The sequence below is a fragment of the Lycorma delicatula genome, chromosome 6 (assembly GCF_047948215.1).
Source record: "Lycorma delicatula isolate Av1 chromosome 6, ASM4794821v1, whole genome shotgun sequence".
Taxonomy (NCBI): domain Eukaryota; kingdom Metazoa; phylum Arthropoda; class Insecta; order Hemiptera; family Fulgoridae; genus Lycorma; species Lycorma delicatula.
Genome location: NC_134460.1, coordinates 163,753,229 through 163,767,872, shown reverse-complemented (window position 1 = coordinate 163,767,872; position 14,644 = coordinate 163,753,229). Strand labels below are relative to the sequence as shown.

Genomic DNA, 14,644 nt, shown 5'->3' with positions numbered 1-14,644 from the left:
AAACGCTACCGCTCCACCGCGGAAATTTCTACCGATATACTTCAGTAATTGGAATAAATACGTAATGTAGTTATTACGTATTTCTTCCTGTCCTACGGCACGTGTAAAAATATTTTAACACTTGCCCATTTTTTCTTATTATTCTGTTTAATATTTTTTCAATTTTGTTAAATTTTTTTAAAATTATTTTTAAATTTCTTTAAATAAGAAATCTGTTAAATTATAAAAAAGTTACAAAAAATTTAATTCAGTGTATTATTTCCTAAGGTATCATGAAATTTATTGACAGATATAATAACAATATTCCGAAGACAATAGCCCAAAAGGTGTTGTAGAATAAAAAAAAAATATATATATATTTATATATATATATATATATATATATATATATATCCATATTTTACATACAAACATATATTAAAAAAGTGTTTTTTTAAATAAACTTTTGTAAACTACTACGTTGTTAAAACTTTAAAAATTAATGAAAAAAATGTTTTAAGTCGATTTATAAAACTTTGTTTTTAAAAGATGGAAGTGTTTTTATGATATTTTTTTTCAATTATATTATTCCTAAAAGTATTTCTAACGATAATATTTTTTTATAAAATTAAAAAAAATTCACAAATAAAATTTTTATAAATTTCAATCTCGTTCCTTCGAAATTTAGTACCTCTCATTATTTCTTTTGTGACCCATTCTTTTTTTTAATTAATAAAAAAAATTACTTTTATACTTAAGTTATCAAACGTATATTCATGATCCCGAATTAAAACAATCAAAAATAAGATTTACCTATATATATATATATATCTTTCATAATTCCTATTTAATTCAATGAATTAAAACATTAACAAATTTTTTAATTTCCTGTGGGTAAAATGAGTTAAGGGCTGATTAAAAAACAACTTTTTTCTATAAACTCCAAATCATTAGATACAATAGGTTTAAATTATTGTAACGCTAGTATTATAAGTAAATATTAAACCGAAAAGGTTCGTTATAATTAATAATAGAAACGAATGAATCTAACTCTAAGTGTAAAAAAGTTTGTGCAATAAGAAAACAAACAAGAATACTTTTACATCTTACAATGTGCAGCCTATGTATGAAACTATACTTGTAGTGAATGCCGACGAATTCTTCCTCTGCTCTTCCGTCCACGGTAACAGAATGCCCCGGAGAGTGAGCGCGCCTCTTCTTCTCTTTTCACGTTAAAAGAGAGCGATTTGTCGCTGCCGCCGACCCCCGCCAAATTCTACGAGCGGCCGAAGGCGGCACCGAAAACCCTTCCTTCAGACCTGAAGCTTCTCATGGGCGTGGCCATTACTCCCACACATATACAGAAAGTGCACGCGCTCGCACGTACTCAACAAATACAAACACACGCGTAAGAAGGCACACACAACAACGTTATTATAGTTGTAATATTATTATTATCATTTCTGTTATTATTTTTCCTTACTTCCCCGCTCTATCTCGTCGAAACCCCCTGTCCCTCATTCCCTAGTAACCCTTTTATCCGACACATCCACATTTCTTTATGAGTGTCCACAGTTCTCCGATAGTCCCACACTTAGAGAGTCGCTAGCCGCTTCCCCTTTCTCAGCCGTACTCACACCCTTGACTCGCTTTCTCTCTCTCTCTCTTTCGGTAAATCTTTCTTATTTATTCTCTTCCCTCTTTTCCAGTTATCTGTCTTACTCGCATCGCCCGCTCGTTAAGCGCTGTACAGTAGCGGTGGTGGAACTCGCTTTAGGGGGGGGGGAGATCTAGAGGAGATAGTCGAATATAGAAGAAAGGTGGCCTGTAGTAATAATCGGGCGCACTTTACCATCACCCATCCTCGCAATTGCACCTGCCACATTTTACGCTCACTGTCCACTGCTTTTCTGTTTCTGTAACTTCTTCTCTTTCTTTCTTGCCGACTCCTTTTCCCCCTTTTGTTGTTTTCTTCTCGTTTAATCATAATAAGCGCACAAACACGCACCTAGTTCAACATTATTATATCTTCGTTATCCCGTCATCGTCTGTGTGATGACGCAATAATGTGTTATAATGGCTATGTTTTGTTTCCTTCTTAAACGGATTCGTTTTCACATTTATAATTTTTTTTTATTGCTCTAATTATTATTATTTTTATCTTTGCACATTACATCGTGAGTAATACAAACATATATCAACGTTAAAAGAGTTTTAAGTATTTATTGTTTGAAATAAGGGTTGTTTAATGTCGACCGTTAAAAATACGTGCTTTAAACTAGGAAAATGGGATGACTTAAATGCGATTAAAATATTTTAGACGCCGGTAAAAAATCCCAATTTGAAAAATTCGATTTAAAAGTCACTATGTAAGCTATTAAAACACTTCTTTTTTTCTTGTTTAACCTCCGGGACCAAAGATTTTCGGTAAACGTTTGGAGAGACACGATCGACAACCGATTAATGGATCTTTCATATTAGAACAATATATCACGGACAGAAATTATCTGAAACTTTTAAACGATGAATTTCTTAGAGCGCTTGAAAATTTATCATTTGCAAAGCGAATTGAAATGTACTACCAAGTTGATGGAGCACCAACACGTTTCAGGAATGAAGTAAAACGATTCTTAGATGAAAGATTTATCGGTAAAGGGATCGAACGTAAAGGGGTGGTAAATTGGCTTCGTAGATCGTAAATTGACTACCTGGATCACCGGACATTATTCCTTGAGATTTCTGTTTACGGAGATAGAACAAAAGATAGACGCACGTGATGAATCGATCACTCGTATTCTCGATACTGTTGTTCTCTTCAAAGAGCGCGAAGATATCATTAGGTTGGAAACAGAATATTTAACGAAACGTGTTCAATAGTTCGATGTCAATCGTGGAATTTTCGAACATTTATTTTAAACTAGCAGACCTGGCGGTGCTTTGCTATCGCTAGATTTCAGTATATTGAGTATTTTATATACTCAAATCCCTTTTCCCGCGCGTAAATCGGTCCGGCAGTTTTTTAGTCTATACTGGGCAAATATTAATATTGCCTTTTATGCATATAGAACAAGAAAATCTGTGTATTTGTTTGTTTTTGTCAAAATTTGTCTTTTCGCGTAACAAATATGTATTCTGAATATGAGCCAAATCCGACCGTAAATTCAATTTTTCGAAATATCTTAACCCCAGCGCCACCCATTTTCTGCCAAAATATTTCTTTTCACGTAGCTAATATATATTCTGATCAGGAGCCAAATCGTACCGTAGATACAATTTTTCGAAATACCTCGATGTCAGCGCAACCTATAGGGTCCGGTCTAATTCAGAAAACTTCACGGGCGTGGGCACAACTGCACAACTCACGAAAGTTTCATCGCAGTCGGATGAATGGTATAGGAACGCGTAAGGGACAAAAAAAACGCATTCATTTATATTTATAGATAAGATAAATAGAGTATATACCACAGAGTATTTTATTTTTTAAAGGTCTAAATTTCTTTTATTAAAAACAGCTGTTTTTAATTTTTTTAATCGCGTAATATTTTTCTGTTATTTTATTAATAAAATTAGATATTTTTTTGTTTTTCATAGATCAATTTCCTTCGAATTAGATTCTTTACAAGTTTTGATAATAAAATTTACGCATTTATTAGTCATTTTGCAAAGTTATTGTGTTTTAAACATAAAAAAGCGTGTTTTTCGCCACTGAAAGCGTGTATTCAGTTTAATTTGGATATCGTGAAAACTACGAACGATACAATTCTGCGCCTGCTTTATTCCATTTTTCAGGTCAAAAAACATAAGAAACAAACAAATTTTACCCTTTATATAACGCTTTAAAAATTTCAGTATGACCTTACTTCACCGGGGGAACTGGAATTTGAGCTAACATTTTCGCTAGCCGTAATACAATAACAAAGCGTTTTCGGACATATGTTTTTCTATAAATGTTTTTCCTTATTTCAAGCTCCACAATAAGTTCCCAAATTATTTCCGTTTCTTCTTGAATCGTTCTGTATCTTGCATCAAAAAAGGAGTTTTTTGCATCTATATTTTGTACATCGATGGCCGTTATACCACTATAAAATTTTTTTACCCGTCCCTCTTCATTTGTCTCTGTGGTAACAAAAACATTTTTTTCTTCTAATTTTTAAACAATATTTTTAACTATTTTAAATTTTAATCTATCTCGTAAGTTACCCGTCGCATTTAAAATGTGAAAAACGGTAATTTTTTGATTACTTTTACTCTTTAATATTTCTTACCAAACGTTTTCTCCACATTTCTAGAAAATTAAAACTTTATTTATTTAAAACTACGGCTGTATCTTTGTATTTTAAAGATTTATTTTCTTAAAAATTAATTTTACCCGAATGCTCGCCCTTGAGTTTAGGAGCTATCAAAATAAATTAAAAAAATATCTGACCGGTGAAGTTTCGGAATCATTCCCGTAATAGAAATTCAATGCGATGCACAAATATATTTAATCTATGCCTTTATTGTAATTTTTTACCGTAAAATAGTTAACACAAAAAATAAACATACTTTTATGTACTAAATAGTATGAAAAACCTAGTCCAAACAAAATTGTAAAGTAAAAAAGGAATGTAATGAAGTAAGAATTGTGTATTGTGTTGCCTATACAGTAAAAGAAACGATCGTATTTGGATTCTGGTTGAATGAATGACAAACTTATTTTCTGGTTTATTTAAAAATTGCATTGCGTGGATAGCATTTTTATTTTTTGCCCGTCTCAGTAAAACATTCGAATTAATTCCGCATTTTTACTGATGAAAAACTTAGTAGTTATATCAGAGGAGATGCTTACAACTGGTTTAAATCGTACCAACTGTCCAACTGTACAACTGTAAATAATTTTTTTTTTTAGTCGCATCAACAATTACAGTCATGAGCGACTAAAGTAACACTACATGATCATAAAGAAAAAAAATAAACGATAAAGAATAAACAGATACACGTAACCACGTAACAAGTACAAACCAAAACGCATAAATCAGACAAAAACGATTAAATTGTATTATTCGTTCCACTGTAGGAGAGGAACCGCAACAGAAGTTTTATACCTTCTTTCGGGTTTAGTAGAAATTTCATATCTGAATCCAGGTCTAAGTTTTGTCGGATGGTTCCAAAGATTGGGCGATCAAAGAGCAGATGGTGCACGGACCTTTTGTCTTTGCAAGTCTCAGATCTTCTGAGACAGCCAAATAGATGAGCGTGGATAAGCCTGGTGTGTCCGATCATTATCCGAGGTTAAGATGATTTAGTCTCTTCTGTTGTCGGGGAAACAGATTTCTCGAGCATATTCTCCCGGATGTTTTGTTGAAAAGGTTGTTTAAATTACATCTTTTAATAAAAAAGCTGACGACACAGTTAAGGACTTTCCCATCACGTGGTTTTTCTTGATGCACGGCATACACACAATTTAAAATATTTATCATCTTATTATAAATGTAATTTTTTTTTCATTTAATTTATTGATTCTCAAACATTTTCCCACCACTCACAAAGAGAATCAAAAGTTTTCTAGCGTCCCCAAAATTTTTTAACTTACCATCTGTTAAAAATAATAATAATAATAATTGCAATTGCTGTTTTTAAGATGCGCTCTTGAAAACAGCAATGGCAATTATTGTTTTTAAACTTGACATATCCTATTTCTGAATTGAAACATACATTTTAAATGAAAACATTTAAAACGCGTATTTAATCATATTTGGAAGTATTTTTATTAAAATTGTTTTCTCTTTAAAAAAAAAATTGCCTTTTCTCTTTAAAGTGGAATATTTCGGTTCAGAAAAATCGAAGAGAGATATACAATATAGTTAAAATCTTAAAATTTTAAACGATTTTAATGCAGTTTGCTGAAAAAATTTCGTTTCCCATGCGCTTGATCAAATACGAAGAAAGGTTTTCAAATTTTTAAAACTTTTATTCTTACTGATTTCTTTTTTATTTATTTAATTTGATGGTTTTTGAAATCTGAAGAATACTGTCAAAATGAAGAATATTCAAGCTTTAATCTTTTTTTTATTCGTCTCTCTAAGCCTCAAGGTTGGAAAGTTAGAGTAGTTTGAATACAATCAGTTAACATCATAATATAGGTGTCCCTTTAATTTTTTGTACTAGTGCAATAGGTATTTAATTTTAGTTTGAAATATCAGGAAAACATCATTTTTGCTTTTTTTTTAATCAGCCATCGCCTTCCTAGACTGCCTGAACGCCCCCATTTTCTGTGGACCTTCAACTGTCCGCCTGAAGCCTCCAGCGGTCACAAGGGGCGTTATCGCCACGCTAAGAACGAATGATTTAATTCAACGGTTCTAACTAAAGCGTGCGCGCATACCGTATTTTAATCGCGCAGATGTGGCAGTACTAGCGACTACTTTAAATACTTTTTACACTTTTTTACAAATAGTATTTATTTATTTAATTCTACCGCTCATCTGCGACATCACAACATAGCGAACGACTATAGCAGCTTACGTCAGTGCTACACTAGCACTTCTTGTGGTGAGAGAAGGTACTGCTGACACAGTGTACCCGCTTTGCCTTATTTTATTAAGAGCATTTTTTTGGGGTGGTGTGATTTTGCAAAACGTTTTTTTGCAAATATTTTCTTTAACAAAAAAATTGTGCCTAAGAAAACTAACACCTTAATTATGAAATCTCGAGATACTGAGGGTTACCTTGCTGTACAGCCTCACCCCCTTGACCTTTTAAACTGAAAATTTAATGCGGTAATATCCAATATATAGAAGTAGTCTGACCAATTTTGGTCAAAATCGGTCCAGTAGTTCTGGATATATAAGGAGTGCAACACCGAAAACACGCAAATACATACAAACATTAGCATCTGGAAATTTCCATTCAGTTTTTTGGGTTCGTTAGGTGTCAAAACGTCAAGATCTGGTGAAAAATGCATATGCCCAAATTAGACCGATTACAATACTTTCCCTTCTATAGCTACAGCTCTGTTGTAGCACTAGACGGGAAACTAAAATACACATGTAAAACGTAGGTCCTCATTTTAGGATTTCCCTAGAAAATGTCCTTGATCCCTTCCTTTCTATTTTGCTTATTAATGATCTACATCAAAATCCTAACCCTATTCATTGTTACTCTCTTCTCAGATAACAGAAATGTATTTATATCTACAAATAATTAATAAAAATCTGATGTGGACATCACGTGACTTTGTTGTACACCTATTAAATTACATATACACATTTTTTGCCACTTCATTTAAACTTATTTCATTTGAAAGTGAGATACAATCCTCCAATTCTTTAATAAAGTGGACAGTTGCACAATTGCTAAAATATTAGTTTTTATTAACATCAAATATTAATACGATTATTAATTCAACAATCTTACCTGAAATATTAGGATAGAGTAAAAGTTGTTTTATTACTCTTTAAATAATTTAATTCTTATATGTATCTAATATTATGTTTTTTAAATTATTATGATGTAACCGTCAACAAAATGAAAACAAGAACGAAACAGGAAAAGATTACTAAATTTTATAGCGATATTTATTATCAAGTAGACTAAAACAAATGCATAAATAAAAAAAAAAATGTATTTATACAGGAGAAATGAAGAACCAAGTAAGTTCAAATTGGGATACCAATTTGAACCATATTGTGTGTGTAAATAGTACACTGTTTTACATGTCTTCATTACAAAATACTAACACTCAATATTCAATTATACCCAAGACTGGTGTCCACACCAGATTTGGTGAAACATCAGATGTTTCACCAAATCTGATATGGACACCACATGACTTCCTTGTCACTATTAAATTACATACACGTATTTTTAGAAGTACATAAAATTTAATTTCACTAATAACTTCTGATTTTCTCATATTTTTTTTCTTTCTTATTGTTGTTATTGAATTATTATTTATTGTAATTTTTTTTTTACAATCACAGGTTAGTAATTATTAATAAATTAATACATTTAAATTAAAAAAAGTTAAAAAAAAAAGGAAATGAAATCGAATTCAAGCCAATGTACCTTACCCTTGTAAGATCAAAATATTTCATTAACTAAAACTTTATTTGCCTATAACTGTGGAACCAATGAAAATAAGTAACACTTTTGACATATCGTTGAAAATCTCTCAATGATGGCTTATTACTGCAGTTAAGAAAAGTCCAAAATTCAATTTTTTTTTGGGCTTTTTTAGACATTTTTGGTCAAGCCGGTTGCAATCAAAAGAGAAAGTGCACAAACAGATGTTACAATAGTCCTAAATCCAAAATTTCAACATCCTACAGCTAATTATTTTTGAGTTATGAGAAATACATACATACAGGTGTCATGTCAAAACTAGTAAAAATGGATTCAGGGATGATCAAAATGAATATTTCCATTGAAATCTGAAAACCAACATTTTTCCTAATCGCAATACTTTCTTTACTTCGTACAAGAAAGTAAAAAGCAGTTGAAAATATTTTTCATCAAATTGACTGTAATTATGTAACTTACAACACAGACAAAACTGCCACATTATGCTTCTTTGGTAGTTGTAACATATTGCACAGATAGAATTATCATTAATGATAATAATAGTACTTCTTTAATGAAGGGAAATTTCTGGATTACATGACAAAGTCAACTGTGATTATCAATTAACTTCATTTATGAATAAAATCAAATCATACTGCTTTGTTTTGAAACACCTTAATAAAACACAAGGCTTGCCATATTTATTAAATTATTACCATCTAAAGTATACTGCATCTCTTGAGGTTCCCTCAAAAAGTCAGAACGAGTTTTCAAGATATGATTACAAAAATGGGCTGTTAGATTGATTTTGTTTGGCACCCACAAGTATGAAAACTTATATTTAGAAAATTAAAATTGTTAATTTATCCTTGTGTTTATATCTATGAATGTGCAATCTTTGCCAAAAAAGGAACATACTTATCTTAAATAAATAACAAAATCCACCTCCATCAAACCAGATAACAGGATTGTTTTTCTGTATCTGAACACAATAATTCAGCTTACAAGAAACGACCTTATTATGCTTCCATTATCATGTTTAATAAACTACCAAACAAATTAAAATGTAACTGTATCTACGTATGAAGATAATTATTTAAAACTTCTTCAAAATTTTAGTAGCAGTTCAAAAAATGATTCAGTGGATAGATTATAATCACTTAACTCTAACATAGAGAAAATTGTATTGTGCTACTCAGGTAAATGTAACTTTGTTTATTGTCTGGACAGAGTTCCCATTAATGATAAGGATCAGTGGCGGCACATAGCTAAAATTAGTGGGCTGTTGCTCCATAAAATCATTTTCTGGGCCTTTTCAAGGTCATAGTTAAAGTTTTCTGTAAAATAAAAGAACCAAAAAAAAAACTGAATCAAGTAGAATAGCTGGAAGCAGGATAATAATCTAATTCTACACTTTATCACATTCAAGAATATGGTACAGGGTTTTTAACCACAACACACACTGAGTAAAAAAAAAACTAACTTCCACCAGCACGTCAGAGTCGGCAGTGCAGGAGCCACAGTGCTTTCTCTCCCTCACAGTCTTGCGTGCAACTTCCTATGTGTGCATGCACACAACAGTCAAACACCATGCTGCTGGAACTGTGAAGCAGACAGTTTTGTACAAAAGTTTTTTTATCTTTTTCATAAACTCAGGAATTAAGCTTAAGTATTATACATTGTACAAGTATAAAGAAAGAAAGAAAACAGGACTCATTTTATTAAATGTTGTCAATAATATAAAGTGGAAATAGGAGGTGCTGCAGTTCCACAGAGCCTATACACAAGCTGCCACTGATAAGAAAAATCTTTCTGTTGAACAAAAAGCAAAATTTTAAATCTTTTATTAGATGGCATTATCAAATTAATTTCATATGCAACAAAAACAAACTGTGCTGTTTTGCTTTGAAATTACTTAATAAAACACTAGCCTTAACATTGTTATTAAATATTACGCTTACATACATTTCCATCTGAAGTAAAATATCAACTCTTGGGATTCCTTCAAAAAGTCAGAATAAATTTTCAAGATACAAAAATGAACCATCAGATCATTGTTTGTCATCCATAAATATGAATCATTTAGACTGACATTTAAATAAAAAATGTTAATTTATCTATGGGTTTACATTTATGAAAGTGGAATCTTTAGTGAAAAGAATAGTAACTTATTCTTAAAAAGTAACAATATTCATCTCTATCAAACTTGACAACAGTTCATAGAACTGTTTTCAAGTAACTCAACGCAATATTTTGCCTTACAAGAAATGGTTTTACACTTCTGTTGCCGTTTCTGATAAACCATTGAACTATTTCTAAAAAAATATCTTCCCAGCAATTTATTTTACATCTAATTAAATGATTTTCTTCTACAGAATCAATATTCCTCTATCACAAAATCTTTAAATAACATTTAAGTAAAAGATTGTAAAACCCTAAATTTTCTTCATCTTCATTCAATACGTACATAAATATAAGCTTAAATAATTTTCATTAGTCACTTCTGAATTATGAATTATCTTATATTTTAAATCTTCATATGTTTACTTTAATATTATTTCTTGTTTTCATGTTTTGAATAACTAATGTGAACTTTAATTACATTTATTTTATATTCTGTAATTAACCGTGAATTTTGTGATGCTACTCTGATCAAAATTTTACAACAATTTCTCTTTATCTGTCCAGGCAAATGCTGGGGCAGTATCTCTTTTTACCTGTGTAGTATCATATTTAACCATTCCTAATGTGATTTATATCATATTCTAATGTGATAATATTACGTCTACCGATCAAGTAGATCAAAATCTACGGATCAGAATAAAAGATCTACTTATTTATTTTAATGGAGAGGAGTATATGCTCAAAGATGGCACTCAACGTGTTAAACCTATATTAGTAACCCATACATAAAAATTCTCTTGGTTAGCTTTAGTAAATACATCTCCCTCTATCAAGAACACATCAAACTAGGAAGATGAAGCCATTTATATAAAATATTGTTTTAGATTAGTGTTTTAAATTAATAAAACCTAAATATAGTAGATCACAGGTGATCTGCTATAAATAATCATATACATTAAGCAAGTTAAAAGAAACGATTTTCAAATTTAAGGTTGCTTAAATTTCTACCTTCAATTAAAGATAATATCATAATAATCTACATCATGCATGGGAAGATAATTTATATTGGTTAAAATGTTTTTTTTTTAATTATTTGTATGATGAAATAAAAAAGAATAATCATATTCACATTAATTTTAAATATAATTTAAGAAAATCTTAAACATAAGGAAAGAAAAATTTTCAAACCTTTAAACATACAGGGAGACCAGGCAAAAAGATTGATATAAGTATTGTCAGATGGCTATATTGAAAGTACATGATGACATACAGTAGTTACAAAGGTTACAAATTGTAAAAATGTACTGCTATAAACATCCTTTTGTCATGTGCAATAAAACCGCAATGAAGTTTTAGTCTCCATACATTATTTATATCTTTTTTGAAATATTTAAAATTAAAACTATTCAAACAAAACTGCCAATTTTCAGGAAAGAAGCTTAATGTGTCATTTGCAAAATCATCAGCAGAATACAGATGACTGTTGACAATACATACAAATAAACACAAAACAACATAGAAGTGCATAAACTAAACTGCATGACTCCATTAAACATATTGATGTTGGACAGATAAATGTAAAATTATATATTTTAGGTAAAACAGGACACATAACATATTTGTAATTGTAACAGTTGTAAGTTTCAAGATACAAGTCATTCTTAAAAATGGTAATTCCCTTAAGAATATTAAGCATCTCATGTCAGGTGTACTAGAGAAGTAAAGAGTGAAGTGGTTCTCATTTGCCTTCTTCACTGATCAGAGTATGCTATTGCATATCGACATCCCAAACTCACCAAAATCTAAGGTGATATTCATCCTTACAAGTTACACCTTCATTCTGTTCACTGCAGGGACTAACTGTGTAAACATAATTACTTTCAAAGAAAGTAAGTCTGATTTATACCTCAGATGCTTTACTTCTATCACAATATTCAAATTATAGTAAGTCTAAATTTTGTAAGCTAAGTTCATTGATGTAGCCCACCAGGCTAGTCTAGTGGTTAACTCGTCATTGAAAATCAGCTGATTTCAAAGTTAAGAGTTCTAAGGTTCAAATCCTAGTAAAAGCAATTACTTTTATACGGATTTGAATACTATATCATGGATACTGGTGTCCTTTGATGGTTGGGTTTCAATTAACCACACATATCAGGAATGGTAGACCTGAGACTGTACAAGACTGCACTTCATTTTCATTCATACATATCATCCTCCGAAGTAATATCTTAGGGTGGTTCCAGAGGCTAAACAGAAAAAGAAAGTTCATTGATGTGCAGTAGTTTTATTTTGCTTGCCTCTGGGTAAGGACTTGGTGAGGGGGTGAGTAAGAGTGTATAGTATGAAGAAGGGAATGAACCGTTATACAATATAAGATAATGTTCACTCTTCAACCACTTTATATCATTTGACAGTATCCTGTTTATTGCACTTTGTTATTTGGTATTTTAGTGCACTTTATTTTTTTTTTATTCATATTACCTATAAAAAATAGTATTTTTAAAATGATTTATTGAAAAACAATCACAGAAAGATAAGAAGCCATATATTAGGAGACAGCTTTTGCTGCATGCATAAAGACTACACGCTCAACCAAGTACATTTTTTTTTTTTTTTACCTCAGTCTGGCATGTAACAGCAAAGTTTTTTCATCCATGTCTAAAATACCCCTTTCAACCTGCTCAGAAACTGTACTTTCACAAATTTACTGTAAATTTACATTATTTACAACAGTATTTTTTTTAACATTTATGTTACGTAAGAAATAAATAACAATATACAAGATTTGAGAGTAATTTATTCAAAATATAAAAAATTATAATAAACTAATTTTCAGATTAATTGAACTTCAAAAGTCTTATGAAACAAATTATCAACTCTTTCTCAAAGTAGTTTCTAGAAACTAGAAAATCTACCTAGTGTGAAATGCTTCCAAAGTTTATCTGTTAATAAATTAACACTTTAACTCTAATAAATTGATCAAACAAACTCAGTAGTTAAATATCAAAATAAAATATCTATCAACCACTCAACTGAGCTGACTTCTCCAAATTATAAGAATAATTAATCAATCCATTAAAAAAAAAACCAGTTCTTTTTCTTTTTTGCTTAATATTTGCTTAATATTGTTGCATGTTATTGGTTCAACAAAGTATAGTGAGAGATTAAACGAATTAAAATACTTATGACTACACAATTTATTTATTCTTGAGAATCTTATTTACAAAATAAGTAAATCATTACTAAAAATATTCTAATTCTACTATAAAATTTATACAATAACTAATAAAAGTTAATACAGAACTTAAGAAGAAATTACAACAGTGAGATTACAATTACAAAATCAATAATAAACTTTATACTTATCTAATCAATTTTGAATATGGTGAGGTCAAGAAAAGTGAGTGATTTGTCAAGAATATGATTGCATTTATATTCTTCAGTGAAATGTAAAATGGGGTGTAATTTGTTGACAGATATCAGAATTACTTATGTTTCCTTTGTACAATAACACAATTAATTCATCAATGTAGCGAACCAAGTGTAGTACTTTATTTACGTGTTTCTCATTTTTTAAATTACATTCATTCATATTGAAATTCATTTATCTCTTACATTTACAACAAACACTTATTTCTTTAAAATATTGAAAATTTCTTTAATATTTACTTCAGCCAAAAGTTTAGAAGTGAATGAACCCATTGATAGACCTGAGAAAATTTTTTGTCATGTGAGATAATTTTATCCTTTTATGGTTTTTTTTCTTCAAGATACAAATTTTAATTGTGTTTTGATAGTATGTAGTTGTTTTTTAGTAACTCATGAAGAATACTTTTGGTCTCTTGTACTGTTATGTTTACGGAGGAGAGTAGTTATATAAAAAATTGCAAATATGGACTGTGTGGGATGTAACCGACACAGAACCTTAACCTTAACCTTAAACACAAATCCTTTACTAGAAATGTAATCATAATTTTATTGATAAGTTTTTTGTTGAAACATTTGTTTATATGATTATGTGTTTTGTGTTGTTTATTATTTAATTTAGTTTTGTTTAAATTTTTAGTGTAATATAAAATTTTAGCTATACTAAATAATAAATCTATGATTTTATCATTTAGTATACCATTAATTATAATGATAGTTTTCTTTGTCATCATTTAAGTAGGAAAAGTTAAAAGAGATCATTTTTTTTTTGTATACAGCATGTATGTAAAATAATAGTGGGTTTTAAATCAGAACAAAGCATTGTAGAGAGATTAGCTATGTTTTAAATGAAAGAGAAACATTCCAAGTTTCTTACCTAGATAAGAAACTCTAGATTATAGGTTCAGTAGATTTCGATGCCTGTTCTCTTAGTTGACCTGTAGGCGTCAAGACGATGTTTAGTCTCTTGCCATACATGACAGAGAATATCCAGCGTGATAGAAGAAACAGCTTCAGTGAGGTTTTTTAAATGGTCCAGATTTACACTTGATGAATGGAATACAAAATAGAAATC

The 14,644-nt window shown here is 30.2% G+C and overlaps 1 protein-coding gene across 2 annotated transcripts in view; it reads right to left on the bottom strand.

The window, feature by feature from the left end:
• The window catches only part of Gpa2 (Glycoprotein hormone alpha 2), a 179,520-nt gene that overhangs the window by 54,463 nt on the left and 110,413 nt on the right, over positions 1-14,644 (bottom strand). The window contains exon 1 of one of the 2 annotated variants that reach the window (XM_075369858.1): positions 1,090-1,193. The exons of the other annotated variant lie outside the window; for it this stretch is intronic. The gene's annotated coding sequence lies outside the window, so the exon portion shown is untranslated. Of the gene's footprint in view, positions 1-1,089; positions 1,194-14,644 lie in introns of those variants that run through there. 2 annotated transcript variants of the gene reach the window in all.